This window comes from Metopolophium dirhodum, chromosome 7, assembly GCF_019925205.1.
Source record: "Metopolophium dirhodum isolate CAU chromosome 7, ASM1992520v1, whole genome shotgun sequence".
Taxonomy (NCBI): domain Eukaryota; kingdom Metazoa; phylum Arthropoda; class Insecta; order Hemiptera; family Aphididae; genus Metopolophium; species Metopolophium dirhodum.
Window position 1 is genome coordinate 24,140,401 of NC_083566.1, and position 16,072 is coordinate 24,156,472.

The following is a 16,072-nucleotide window of genomic DNA, read 5'->3' on the forward strand; positions in this document are numbered from 1 at the left end:
CTTGTATTGTAGTAGGTAGGTAACTATCAAAAAAAAAACTAAAAAAAATCATACTTGAAATCTATGTATAATATACGTATATTGTAATAAATGTTCAAATGTTTACTATAATACATTATAAAAAATTAACTTAAGTTAAATATAATATAATTATAACAGGTGTTCAAATAAACATTTCATACCACAAATTTTGTTAATTCACACAGTCTCTCTTCAATTTTAAATTTTTCTTCAAATCATCTACAAAATATAAATGTTTAGTAAATTGGAAGACTTGATTAAGTATTTAATCATTTATCTAAAAGAGATGTGCCGGGTCGCCACATTACTATATCGAGGGGCCATGGTGCAAGTGTCGTCCATAAATATCATAACATATATTATATTAGAAATACAAACTTAATATTTCACTAACAGTAAATATTATAAAAAAATATTACGAAATGTACTATACTCATATTATATTATGATTGTATTAGTTACAAACTCTTGAATTAAGAGTTATGTTTGAAGATTTAATTAATTTCCTAAAAGGAAATGCCTCAAGATTGCCTCAGTAGGTTGAGGGACCGTTGTTAAAGTGCCGTCCACCAATAAAGTACCGGGAAAAAAAAACGATTAATTCAAATATAGAAGGTACTTATATCATATACTTTTATCAAAGTATGATTGTGTTAGTCTCAGTCTTGTGTAAATGTTATTGTCTTATGTTTTCCCAATCTAATTATACAAAATACTGAAAATTAATGAAATCACAAATATTAGTACAATAGAGAGACCGTGCATTGATTTACAAATTTGTCTTAAATTTACTTTTTGCAAAGAGAATATGAAGGTGGGCTGGGCTCTTAATATCAGAGTATGGGGGACAGGTCTGGGATTTCATATTATGAATTGAAATATTTGTGGACACTGGACGACCAAAAGGACCATCCTCCATAGCAAGTTTCAATAAGTCCAAAATAAAATGAATTGAATACGTTATAAAGTTGCTCCCATGCTCGACATTATCCTGGTATTTTTTAAAAAACATGAAGCTAAAAAAAATCATTAAAAATGCTGTGTAAAAAAAACTTTTCATGTGCATGCGTTGTCTCCAAGTGTGTGTTGTGATAGGATAGATGCTGATAAATCATTAATAGAGATTCGTTGATCGCTTTTATGTGCTTCAAATTGTTTACACGAGTGAGCTGGGTATGGTATAGATAATAAAGATATAACATAATGTATAGGACATAATAGTCTTATCAGCGGTCTGATCTTCGAGGGGAACAATTGAGGCCAAATCGAGTATCGAGTATCGAATATCAATATAAAGGAGCCTCAATTGCCTTCCCCTCCAAGAAGTCGGCCTTAAATGTATTTAAAATAAGCGTGGACTATCCATATCCTTATAATCTATGGGCTTCATCCATAGCATGGATTAAGGTGTCAACAATCAAAGGATCAACTTGATAATCAAACACTTAAGTTCGGCAACCTGCAACTCAGGATCTTTTTATTCAAAGTGTCCTAATGAGTCATAAGAAGGCTAGTTTGGTAAACCTAAGGTTAGTTGAAGCTATGGTGCGATGATAGACGACTACAATCACTGGTCGTGAGCTTTGCGATGATCTTTTCCTACTAACTATAATGGTATTCGATATTGTAAACATAACAATGAAAGAAAATATTTAAATATTATTAATTTGGTTATGTTAGGTTAGGTTAGGATAGGACAGTAAATTAGACGTTAACTAATTATTATAGTTTTTAACACGGTCTTAAAGACTGTCAGCTAGAGTTGTACCAGTATAGTTATTAAAAACTTAAATACAGCCAACATTAAATAATGATTTTTTTAACACAACAAATTATAAAATGTATTTTAAAATATTTTAAAATATAATTTTTTTAGGATTTTATAAGGTTTTCAATACTTATGAGCTTTTGTAAATAGAAAATGTATAAAATCAATAGTTTTAATTTAATATATAGTTTTGTGTTCAAAGAATTCTCAGGGTTTTCTTTCCACATTTTTTTACATTGTACTATATCTAATTTTTTTCCGCACATATTTACAAAGACTAAAACAGATATCTGACTATGTTTTTATTTGCATTTAGACTTTATAGTTTGTTATTTAATATTGACTGTAGACCCAGCCAAACACAATATTATTTTAAATTAAACATTATTTTGTGTCCTTCATAAATTACAATCACATAATAGAGTCCGTGCAGGACCTTTTTCTGATTTAATTTTTATGCATCCTTTATAAATTACATTCGTTTTTATACATTTTCTAATACATATATTACGATGATACACCTCTGATCATAATAACTGTTCGTATTATTATAATGTAAACAATACCTAGTTTTTGGATTGTAGTTAATATGTATTGCAGTATTTAGCTTCCAGCGTATTCTTTTGTTTAGTATTATTTCACACAGATTTCTCAAACAATTTTTTTTTCAATTCATTGAACTCTAGTAGATTTTTTTGTATAAATATTTTTCAAGATTAACCGGCTATACCTGGGAGTACGCTGAGTACCCGTGTACTCATAAAGCGTGTTCCTACAGTCAAATTTTTTCCAAATTTTATTTTTGTTTTCTAAAATCAATTTGCCTGCAGGCGCCAACACCTTCCTTCAATTTTTTTTTTAGTACTGTAACTCTAGTTGAATATTTTGTATTGACTTGAAAATTGATAACTTGGTACCCCCCCATGAATAATCATTCTTCAATGAACTAAATATTTTGAATAGTTTTTTCTGTTTAAGATTTGGTTAGGACATTTTAGTTTGAACTTCGTAATGTGTGTTTCTAATGTAAATTTTTTTCCAAATATTTTTTTTGTTTCCTAAAATCTATTTGCCTGCGGGCGCCTACCCATCCCTTTAATTTTTTTTTTTTTAGTACTGTAACTCTAGTTGAATTTTTTGTATAGACTTTGTAATGTGTATTCCTACCTTAATATTTTTTTTAAATTTTTTTTTTGTTTTCTAAAATGTATTTGCCTGCGGGCGCCAACACCCTCTTTCAATTTTTATTTTTGTTATGTTACTCTAGTTGAATTTTTTGTATATACTTTTTGAACATTGACAACCTGGTGCACTTTGAATAATCCATCATTAATGAACTAAATATTTTGAATAGTTTTTTTTCTGTTTAAGATCCTGGACATTTTAGTTTGAAGTTTTTAATTTCATTTTTTTTTTATTTTCTAAAATTCTTTTGCCTTCGGGCGCCAACACCCTCCTTCAATTTTTTTTTTTTGTCATGTGACTAGTTGAATTTTTTGTATAGACTTTGAAATGTGCATCCTACAATAATACTTTTTTAAAATTTTTTTTTGTTTTCTTAAATGATTTGCCTGCGGGCACCAACACCCTCCTTTAATTTTTTTTTTGTTATGTGACTAGTTGAATTTTTTGTATAGACTTTGTAATGTGTATTCCTACAACAATTTTTTTTTTTAAATTTTTTTTTGTTTTCTTAAATGTTTTGCCTGCGGGCGCCAACACCCTCCTTCAATTTTTTTTTTGTTATGTGACTAGTTGAATTTTTTTGATATACTTTTTGAACATTGATAACCTGGTGCACTTTGAATAATCCATCATTAATGAACTAAATATTTTGAATGGTTTTTGTCTGTTTAAGATTCTGGACATTTTAGTTTGAAGTTTTTAATTTCAATTTTTTTTCGTTTTCTAAAATGCTTTTGCCCGCGGTCGCCAACACCCTCCTTCAATTTTTTTTTTGTTATGTGACTAGTTGAATTTTTTGTATAGACTTTGAAATGTGCATTCCTACAATAATATTTTTTTTTAATTTTTTTTTGTTTTCTTAAATGTTTTGCCTGCGGGTGCCAACACCCTCTTTTTTTTTTTTTTTTATGTATCTCTAGTTTAATTTTTTGTATAGACTTTGTTATGTGTATTCCTACAATAATTTTTTTTTAAATTTTTTTTTTGTTTTCTAAATTGCATTTGTTTGCGGGCGCCAACACCCTCCTTCAATTTTTTTTGTTGTTATGTGACTAGTTGAAATTTTTGTATATACTTTGAAATGTGCATTCCTACAATAATATTTTTTTTAAATTTTTTTTTGTCTTCTTAAATGTTTTGCCTGCGGGCGCCAACACCCTCCTTCAATTTTTTTTTAGTTATGTGACTAGTTGAATTTTTTGTATAGACTTTGTAATGTGTATTCCTACCTTAATATTTTTTTAAAATTTTTTTAAAATTTTTTTTTTGTTTTCTAAAATGTATTTGCCTGCGGGCGCCAACACCCTCTTTCAATTTTTATTTTTGTTATGTTACTCTAGTTGAATTTTTTGTATATACTTTTTGAACATTGACAACCTGGTGCACTTTGAATAATCCATCATTAATGAACTAAATATTTTGAATAGTTTTTTTCTGTTTAAGATCCTGGACATTTTAGTTTGAAGTTTTTAATTTCAATTTTTTTTTATTTTCTAAAATTCTTTTGCCTTCGGGCGCCAACACCCTCCTTCAATTTTTTTTTTTTGTCATGTGACTAGTTGAATTTTTTGTATAGACTTTGAAATGTGCATTCCTACAATAATACTTTTTTAAAATTTTTTTTTGTTTTCTTAAATGATTTGCCTGCGGGCACCAACACCCTCCTTCAATTTTTTTTTTGTTATGTGACTAGTTGAATTTTTTGTATAGACTTTGTAATGTGTATTCCTACAACAATATTTTTGTTTAAATTTTTTTTTTGTTTTCTAAATTGCATTTGTTTGCGGGCGCCAACACCCTCCTTCAATTTTTTTTTTGTTATGTGACTAGTTGCATTTTTTGTATAGACTTTGTAATGTGTATTCCTACAATAATATTTTTTTTAATTTTATTTTTGTTTTCTAAAATCAATTTGCCTGCAGGCGCCAACACCTTCCTTCAATTTTTTTTTTAGTACTGTAACTCTAGTTGAATATTTTGTATTGACTTGAAAATTGATAACTTGGTACCCCCCCATGAATAATCATTCTTCAATGAACTAAATATTTTGAATAGTTTTTTCTGTTTAAGATTTGGTTAGGACATTTTAGTTTGAACTTCGTAATGTGTGTTTCTAATGTAAATTTTTTTCCAAATATTTTTTTTGTTTCCTAAAATCTATTTGCCTACGGGCGCCTACCCATCTCTTTAATTTTTTTTTTTTTAGTACTGTAACTCTAGTTGAATTTTTTGTATAGGCTTTGAAATGTGCATTCCTACAATAATATTTTTTTTTTTGTTATGTGACTAGTTGAATTTTTTGTATAGACTTTGAAATGTGCATTCCTACAATAATATTTTTTTTTAATTTTTTTTTGTTTTCTTAAATGTTTTGCCTGCGGGTGCCAACACCCTCTTTTTTTTTTTTTTTTTGTTATGTATCTCTAGTTTAATTTTTTGTATAGACTTTGTTATGTGTATTCCTACAACAATATTTTTTTTAAAATTTTTTTTTTGTTTTCTAAATTGCATTTGTTTGCGGGCGCCAACACCCTCCTTCAATTTTTTTTTTGTTATGTGACTAGTTGCATTTTTTGTATAGACTTTGTAATGTGTATTCCTACAATAATATTTTTTTTAATTTTATTTTTGTTTTCTAAAATCAATTTGCCTGCAGGCGCCAACACCTTCCTTCAATTTTTTTTTTAGTACTGTAACTCTAGTTGAATATTTTGTAATGACTTGAAAATTGATAACTTGGTACCCCCCCATGAATAATCATTCTTCAATGAACTAAATATTTTGAATAGTTTTTTCTGTTTAAGATTTGGTTAGGACATTTTAGTTTGAACTTCGTAATGTGTGTTTCTAATGTAAATTTTTTTCCAAATATTTTTTTTTGTTTCCTAAAATCTATTTGCCTGCGGGCGCCTACCCATCCCTTTAATTTATTTTTTTTTAGTACTGTAACTCTAGTTGAATTTTTTGTATAGACTTTGTAATGTGTATTCCTACCTTAATATTTTTTTTAAATTTTTTTTTTGTTTATAAAATGTATTTGCCTGCGGGCGCCAACACCCTCTTTCAATTTTTATTTTTGTTATGTTACTCTAGTTGAATTTTTTGTATATACTTTTTGAACATTGACAACCTGGTGCACTTTGAATAATCCATCATTAATGAACTAAATATTTTGAATAGTTTTTTTCTGTTTAAGATCCTGGACATTTTAGTTTGAAGTTTTTAATTTCAATTTTTTTTTATTTTCTAAAATTCTTTTGCCTTCGGGCGCCAACACCCTCCTTCAATTTTTTTTTTTGTCATGTGACTAGTTGAATTTTTTGTATAGACTTTGAAATGTGCATCCTACAATAATACTTTTTTAAAATTTTTTTTTGTTTTCTTAAATGATTTGCCTGCGGGCACCAACACCCTCCTTTAATTTTTTTTTTGTTATGTGACTAGTTGAATTTTTTGTATAGACTTTGTAATGTGTATTCTTACAACAATTTTTTTTTTTAAATTTTTTTTTGTTTTCTTAAATGTTTTGCCTGCGGGCGCCAACACCCTCCTTCAATTTTTTTTTTGTTATGTGACTAGTTGAATTTTTTTGATATACTTTTTGAACATTGATAACCTGGTGCACTTTGAATAATCCATCATTAATGAACTAAATATTTTGAATGGTTTTTGTCTGTTTAAGATTCTGGACATTTTAGTTTGAAGTTTTTAATTTCAATTTTTTTTCGTTTTCTAAAATGCTTTTGCCCGCGGTCGCCAACACCCTCCTTCAATTTTTTTTTTGTTATGTGACTAGTTGAATTTTTTGTATAGACTTTGAAATGTGCATTCCTACAATAATATTTTTTTTTAATTTTTTTTTGTTTTCTTAAATGTTTTGCCTGCGGGTGCCAACACCCTCTTTTTTTTTTTTTTTTATGTATCTCTAGTTTAATTTTTTGTATAGACTTTGTTATGTGTATTCCTACACTAATTTTTTTTTAAATTTTTTTTTTGTTTTCTAAATTGCATTTGTTTGCGGGTGCCAACACCCTCCTTCAATTTTTTTTTTGTTATGTGACTAGTTGCATTTTTTGTATAGACTTTGTAATGTGTATTCCTACAATAATATTTTTTTTAAATTTTTTTTTGTTTTCTAAAATGCATTTGCCTGCGGGCGCCAAAACCCTCCTTCAATTTTTTTTTTGTTATGTGACTAGTTGAAATTTTTGTATATACTTTTTGAACATTGATAACCTGGTGCACTTTGAATAATCCATCATTAATGAACTAAATATTTTGAATGGTTTTTGTCTGTTTAAGATTCTGGACATTTTAGTTTGAAGTTTTTATTTCAATTTTTTTTCGTTTTCTAAAATGCTTTTGCTCGCGGTCGCCAACACCCTCCTTCAATTTTTTTTTTTGTTATGTGACTAGTTGAATTTTTTGTATAGACTTTGAAATGTGCATTCCTACAATAATATTTTTTTTAAATTTTTTTTTGTTTTCTTAAAAGTTTTGCCTGCGGGCGCCAACACCCTCCTTCAATTTTTTTTTAGTTATGTGACTAGTTGAATTTTTTGTATAGACTTTGTAATGTGTATTCCTACCTTAATATTTTTTTAAAATTTTTTTTTTGTTTTCTAAAATGTATTTGCCTGCGGGCGCCAACACCCTCTTTCAATTTTTATTTTTGTTATGTTACTCTAGTTGAATTTTTTGTATATACTTTTTGAACATTGACAACCTGGTGCACTTTGAATAATCCATCATTAATGAACTAAATATTTTGAATAGTTTTTTTCTGTTTAAGATCCTGGACATTTTAGTTTGAAGTTTTTAATTTCAATTTTTTTTTATTTTCTAAAATTCTTTTGCCTTCGGGCGCCAACACCCTCCTTCAATTTTTTTTTTTGTCATGTGACTAGTTGAATTTTTTGTATAGACTTTGAAATGTGCATTCCTACAATAATACTTTTTTAAAATTTTTTTTTGTTTTCTTAAATGATTTGCCTGCGGGCACCAACACCCTCCTTCAATTTTTTTTTTGTTATGTGACTAGTTGAATTTTTTGTATAGACTTTGTAATGTGTATTCCTACAACAATATTTTTTTTTAAATTTTTTTTTTGTTTTCTAAATTGCATTTGTTTGCGGGCGCCAACACCCTCCTTCAATTTTTTTTTTGTTATGTGACTAGTTGCATTTTTTGTATAGACTTTGTAATGTGTATTCCTACAATAATATTTTTTTTAATTTTATTTTTGTTTTCTAAAATCAATTTGCCTGCAGGCGCCAACACCTTCCTTCAATTTTTTTTTTAGTACTGTAACTCTAGTTGAATATTTTGTAATGACTTGAAAATTGATAACTTGGTACCCCCCCCATGAATAATCATTCTTCAATGAACTAAATATTTTGAATAGTTTTTTCTGTTTAAGATTTGGTTAGGACATTTTAGTTTGAACTTCGTAATGTGTGTTTCTAATGTAAATTTTTTTCCAAATATTTTTTTTGTTTCCTAAAATCTATTTGCCTGCGGGCGCCTACCCATCCCTTTAATTTTTTTTTTTTTAGTACTGTAACTCTAGTTGAATTTTTTGTATAGGCTTTGAAATGTGCATTCCTACAATAATATTTTTTTTTTTTTTATGTGACTAGTTGAATTTTTTGTATAGACTTTGTAATGTGTATTCCTACCTTAATATTTTTTTTAAATTTTTTTTTTGTTTTCTAAAATGTATTTGCCTGCGGGCTCCAACACCCTCTTTCAATTTTTATTTTTGTTATGTTACTCTAGTTGAATTTTTTGTATATACTTTTTGAACATTGACAACCTGGTGCACTTTGAATAATCCATCATTAATGAACTAAATATTTTGAATAGTTTTTTTCTGTTTAAGATCCTGGACATTTTAGTTTGAAGTTTTTAATTTCAATTTTTTTTTATTTTCTAAAATTCTTTTGCCTTCGGGCGCCAACACCCTCCTTCAATTTTTTTTTTTTGTCATGTGACTAGTTGAATTTTTTGTATAGACTTTGAAATGTGCATCCTACAATAATACTTTTTTAAATTTTTTTTTTGTTTTCTAAATTGCATTTGTTTGCGGGCGCCAACACCCTCCTTCAATTTTTTTTTTGTTATGTGACTAGTTGCATTTTTTGTATAGACTTTGTAATGTGTATTCCTACAATAATATTTTTTTTAAATTTTTTTTTGTTTTCTAAAATGCATTTGCCTGCGGGCGCCAAAACCCTCCTTCAATTTTTTTTTTGTTATGTGACTAGTTGAAATTTTTGTATATACTTTTTGAACATTGACAACCTGGTGCACTTTGAATAATCCATCATTAATGAACTAAATATTTTGAATAGTTTTTTTCTGTTTAAGATCCTGGACATTTTAGTTTGAAGTTTTTAATTTCAATTTTTTTTTATTTTCTAAAATTCTTTTGCCTTCGGGCGCCAACACCCTCCTTCAATTTTTTTTTTTTGTCATGTGACTAGTTGAATTTTTTGTATAGACTTTGAAATGTGCATCCTACAATAATACTTTTTTAAAATTTTTTTTTGTTTTCTTAAATGATTTGCCTGCGGGCACCAACACCCTCCTTTAATTTTTTTTTTGTTATGTGACTAGTTGAATTTTTTGTATAGACTTTGTAATGTGTATTCTTACAACAATTTTTTTTTTTAAATTTTTTTTTGTTTTCTTAAATGTTTTGCCTGCGGGCGCCAACACCCTCCTTCAATTTTTTTTTTGTTATGTGACTAGTTGAATTTTTTTGATATACTTTTTGAACATTGATAACCTGGTGCACTTTGAATAATCCATCATTAATGAACTAAATATTTTGAATGGTTTTTGTCTGTTTAAGATTCTGGACATTTTAGTTTGAAGTTTTTAATTTCAATTTTTTTTCGTTTTCTAAAATGCTTTTGCCCGCGGTCGCCAACACCCTCCTTCAATTTTTTTTTTGTTATGTGACTAGTTGAATTTTTTGTATAGACTTTGAAATGTGCATTCCTACAATAATATTTTTTTTTAATTTTTTTTTGTTTTCTTAAATGTTTTGCCTGCGGGTGCCAACACCCTCTTTTTTTTTTTTTTTTATGTATCTCTAGTTTAATTTTTTGTATAGACTTTGTTATGTGTATTCCTACACTAATTTTTTTTTAAATTTTTTTTTTGTTTTCTAAATTGCATTTGTTTGCGGGTGCCAACACCCTCCTTCAATTTTTTTTTTGTTATGTGACTAGTTGCATTTTTTGTATAGACTTTGTAATGTGTATTCCTACAATAATATTTTTTTTAAATTTTTTTTTGTTTTCTAAAATGCATTTGCCTGCGGGCGCCAAAACCCTCCTTCAATTTTTTTTTTGTTATGTGACTAGTTGAAATTTTTGTATATACTTTTTGAACATTGATAACCTGGTGCACTTTGAATAATCCATCATTAATGAACTAAATATTTTGAATGGTTTTTGTCTGTTTAAGATTCTGGACATTTTAGTTTGAAGTTTTTATTTCAATTTTTTTTCGTTTTCTAAAATGCTTTTGCTCGCGGTCGCCAACACCCTCCTTCAATTTTTTTTTTTGTTATGTGACTAGTTGAATTTTTTGTATAGACTTTGAAATGTGCATTCCTACAATAATATTTTTTTTAAATTTTTTTTTGTTTTCTTAAAAGTTTTGCCTGCGGGCGCCAACACCCTCCTTCAATTTTTTTTTAGTTATGTGACTAGTTGAATTTTTTGTATAGACTTTGTAATGTGTATTCCTACCTTAATATTTTTTTAAAATTTTTTTTTTGTTTTCTAAAATGTATTTGCCTGCGGGCGCCAACACCCTCTTTCAATTTTTATTTTTGTTATGTTACTCTAGTTGAATTTTTTGTATATACTTTTTGAACATTGACAACCTGGTGCACTTTGAATAATCCATCATTAATGAACTAAATATTTTGAATAGTTTTTTTCTGTTTAAGATCCTGGACATTTTAGTTTGAAGTTTTTAATTTCAATTTTTTTTTATTTTCTAAAATTCTTTTGCCTTCGGGCGCCAACACCCTCCTTCAATTTTTTTTTTTGTCATGTGACTAGTTGAATTTTTTGTATAGACTTTGAAATGTGCATTCCTACAATAATACTTTTTTAAAATTTTTTTTTGTTTTCTTAAATGATTTGCCTGCGGGCACCAACACCCTCCTTCAATTTTTTTTTTGTTATGTGACTAGTTGAATTTTTTGTATAGACTTTGTAATGTGTATTCCTACAACAATATTTTTTTTTAAATTTTTTTTTTGTTTTCTAAATTGCATTTGTTTGCGGGCGCCAACACCCTCCTTCAATTTTTTTTTTGTTATGTGACTAGTTGCATTTTTTGTATAGACTTTGTAATGTGTATTCCTACAATAATATTTTTTTTAATTTTATTTTTGTTTTCTAAAATCAATTTGCCTGCAGGCGCCAACACCTTCCTTCAATTTTTTTTTTAGTACTGTAACTCTAGTTGAATATTTTGTAATGACTTGAAAATTGATAACTTGGTACCCCCCCATGAATAATCATTCTTCAATGAACTAAATATTTTGAATAGTTTTTTCTGTTTAAGATTTGGTTAGGACATTTTAGTTTGAACTTCGTAATGTGTGTTTCTAATGTAAATTTTTTTCCAAATATTTTTTTTGTTTCCTAAAATCTATTTGCCTGCGGGCGCCTACCCATCCCTTTAATTTTTTTTTTTTTAGTACTGTAACTCTAGTTGAATTTTTTGTATAGGCTTTGAAATGTGCATTCCTACAATAATATTTTTTTTTTTTTTATGTGACTAGTTGAATTTTTTGTATAGACTTTGTAATGTGTATTCCTACCTTAATATTTTTTTTAAATTTTTTTTTTGTTTTCTAAAATGTATTTGCCTGCGGGCTCCAACACCCTCTTTCAATTTTTATTTTTGTTATGTTACTCTAGTTGAATTTTTTGTATATACTTTTTGAACATTGACAACCTGGTGCACTTTGAATAATCCATCATTAATGAACTAAATATTTTGAATAGTTTTTTTCTGTTTAAGATCCTGGACATTTTAGTTTGAAGTTTTTAATTTCAATTTTTTTTTATTTTCTAAAATTCTTTTGCCTTCGGGCGCCAACACCCTCCTTCAATTTTTTTTTTTTGTCATGTGACTAGTTGAATTTTTTGTATAGACTTTGAAATGTGCATCCTACAATAATACTTTTTTAAATTTTTTTTTTGTTTTCTAAATTGCATTTGTTTGCGGGCGCCAACACCCTCCTTCAATTTTTTTTTTGTTATGTGACTAGTTGCATTTTTTGTATAGACTTTGTAATGTGTATTCCTACAATAATATTTTTTTTAAATTTTTTTTTGTTTTCTAAAATGCATTTGCCTGCGGGCGCCAAAACCCTCCTTCAATTTTTTTTTTGTTATGTGACTAGTTGAAATTTTTGTATATACTTTTTGAACATTGACAACCTGGTGCACTTTGAATAATCCATCATTAATGAACTAAATATTTTGAATAGTTTTTTTCTGTTTAAGATCCTGGACATTTTAGTTTGAAGTTTTTAATTTCAATTTTTTTTTATTTTCTAAAATTCTTTTGCCTTCGGGCGCCAACACCCTCCTTCAATTTTTTTTTTTGTCATGTGACTAGTTTAATTTTTTGTATAGACTTTGTTATGTGTATTCCTACAATAATTTTTTTTTAAATTTTTTTTTGTTTTCTTAAATGTTTTGCCTGCGGGCGCCAACACCCTCTTTCAATTTTTATTTTTGTTATGTTACTCTAGTTGAATTTTTTGTATATACTTTTTGAACATTGACAACCTGGTGCACTTTGAATAATCCATCATTAATGAACTAAATATTTTGAATAGTTTTTTTCTGTTTAAGATCCTGGACATTTTAGTTTGAAGTTTTTAATTTCAATTTTTTTTTATTTTCTAAAATTCTTTTGCCTTCGGGCGCCAACACCCTCCTTCAATTTTTTTTTTTGTCATGTGACTAGTTGAATTTTTTGTATAGGCTTTGAAATGTGCATTCCTACAATAATACTTTTTTAAAATTTTTTTTTGTTTTTTTAAATGATTTGCCTGCGGGCACCAACACCCTCCTTCAATTTTTTTTTTGTTATGTGACTAGTTGAATTTTTTGTATAGACTTTGTAATGTGTATTCCTACGACAATATTTTTTTTTAAATTTTTTTTTGTTTTCTTAAATGTTTTGCCTGCGGGCGCCAACACCCTCCTTCAATTTTTTTTTTGTTATGTGACTAGTTGAATTTTTTGTATATACTTTTTGAACATTGATAACCTGGTGCACTTTGAATAATCCATCATTAATGAACTAAATATTTTGAATGGTTTTTGTCTGTTTAAGATTCTGGACATTTTAGTTTGAAGTTTTTAATTTCAATTTTTTTTCGTTTTCTAAAATGCTTTTGCCCGCGGTCGCCAACACCCTCCTTCAATTTTTTTTTTTGTTATGTGACTAGTTGAATTTTTTGTATAGACTTTGAAATGTGCATTCCTACAATAATATTTTTTTTTAATTTTTTTTTGTTTTCTTAAATGTTTTGCCTGCGGGTGCCAACACCCTCTTTTTTTTTTTTTTTGTTATGTATCTCTAGTTTAATTTTTTGTGTAGACTTTGTTATGTGTATTCCTACAATAATTTTTTTTTTAAATTTTTTTTTGTTTTCTTAAATGTTTTGCCTGCGGGCGCCAACACCCTCCTTCAATTTTTTTTTAGTTATGTGACTAGTTGAATTTTTTGTATAGACTTTGTAATGTGTATTCCTACCTCAATATTTTTTTTAAATTTTTTTTTTGTTTTCTAAAATGTATTTGCCTGCGGGCGCCAACACCCTCTTTCAATTTTTATTTTTGTTATGTTACTCTAGTTGAATTTTTTGTATATACTTTTTGAACATTGACAACCTGGTGCACTTTGAATAATCCATCATTAATGAACTAAATATTTTGAATAGTTTTTTTTCTGTTTAAGATCCTGGACATTTTAGTTTGAAGTTTTTAATTTCAATTTTTTTTTATTTTCTAAAATTCTTTTGCCTTCGGGCGCCAACACCCTCCTTCAATTTTTTTTTTGTCATGTGACTAGTTGAATTTTTTGTATAGACTTTGAAATGTGCATTCCTACAATAATACTTTTTTAAAATTTTTTTTTGTTTTCTTAAATGATTTGCCTGCGGGCACCAACACCCTCCTTCAATTTTTTTTTTGTTATGTGACTAGTTGAAATTTTTGTATATACTTTTTGAACATTGATAACCTGGTGCACTTTGAATAATCCATCATTAATGAACTAAATACTTTGAATGGTTTTTGTCTGTTTAAGATTCTGGACATTTTAGTTTGAAGTTTTTAATTTCAATTTTTTTTCGTTTTCTAAAATGCTTTTGCCCGCGGTCGCCAACACCCTCCTTCAATTTTTTTTTTTGTTATGTGACTAGTTGAATTTTTTGTATAGACTTTGAAATGTGCATTCCTACAATAATATTTTTTTTAAATTTTTTTTTGTTTTCTTAAATGTTTTGCCTGCGGGTGCCAACACCCTCTTTTTTTTTTTTTTTTGTTATGTATCTCTAGTTTAATTTTTTGTATAGACTTTGTTATGTGTATTCCTACAATAATTTTTTTTTAAATTTTTTTTTTGTTTTCTAAATTGCATTTGCTTGCGGGCGCCAACACCCTCTTTCAATTTTTATTTTTGTTATGTAACTCTAGTTGAATTTTTTATATATATATTTTTGAACATTGATAACCTGGTGCACTTTGAATAATCCATCATTAATGAACTAAATATTTTAAATAGTTTTTTTCTGTTTAAGATTCTGGACATTTTAGTTTGAAGTTTTTAATTTCAATTTTTTTTTTTTTTTTGTTATGTGACTAGTTGAATTTTTTGTATAGTTTTTGAAATGTGCATTCCTACAATAATATTTTTTTTTTAATTTTTTTTTGTTTTCTAAACTGCATTTGCCTGCGGGCGCCAACACCCTCCTTCAATTTTTTTTTTAGTTATGTGATTTTATTTAGTACAGTATGTCTGATCCTAGTTCGAATTTTGTGATTTTATTTATATTATGTAATTTTAACGATTTTTTTTTTATTTAAAATTAATTATGCATAGATATTTTTTTTTATAGAAACACAATTTTGTGTATTAATTTATAATATGAAGTCGAATATGAAGTATTAGTTGGTGTTTTGGTAATTTGGCTGAAGCCAATAGTGTCAGTTAATTTTTTATGTTCTCATATACTTTTGTAGTTTTGTACATTAATACTCAATATATTTATTCTATACTTTTATAAATCTTTATTAAATTTAATAGTCAAACGTATAAATGTATAATATATACTTAAACATTTTACACTTAGTATCCAACCAAATAAAATATTATTATTTTTCCAAATATGTTGTGTTTATGAATGTTTCCAATACTATTATTATGTATTATGCATACAGCAGTATTATTATTATTATTATGAACCTTTTGCATAAAAACATAAATAATACACAAATACTGCCAAATATGTTTAGGTAGTTATTTATTATTTTGTAATATATCATTAAGATTAAAGACCATTTAGATAATCTTTACATTTGTAATTAGTAATTACCGAATAAACCTTGAACAAATTACCTAAAAAAAAAAATTATTTATACATGCATTTTTTTTTGTCATTTAGTACAACATTGAAGTATTAATAATAAAAAAGGTGGGCTAGTGGATGTCGCTCTGCTGTACAGTAGGTTACAAGTGGATCACTGTATAATGGATGGGATTAAATTTGAATTCAATGATATAATATCATTGTGTAAGAAAAACGATTCTGAGTGGAGACGGTATGTCAGTCTAGGTTTAAGACATTATATAGGTACTTATCTATAGTATTAAAAAAAATAATTGACCTATAATAAATTCCAAATTAATCATATCACAATATCCATTAGGTACTTATAACGCGTTGATATACATCAACAAAAAACCGTGATACTATCATAGATATAATATATTAGTATACTTTAGAAGTTTCAAGTACCCACGAATAATATTATACTCTCAACA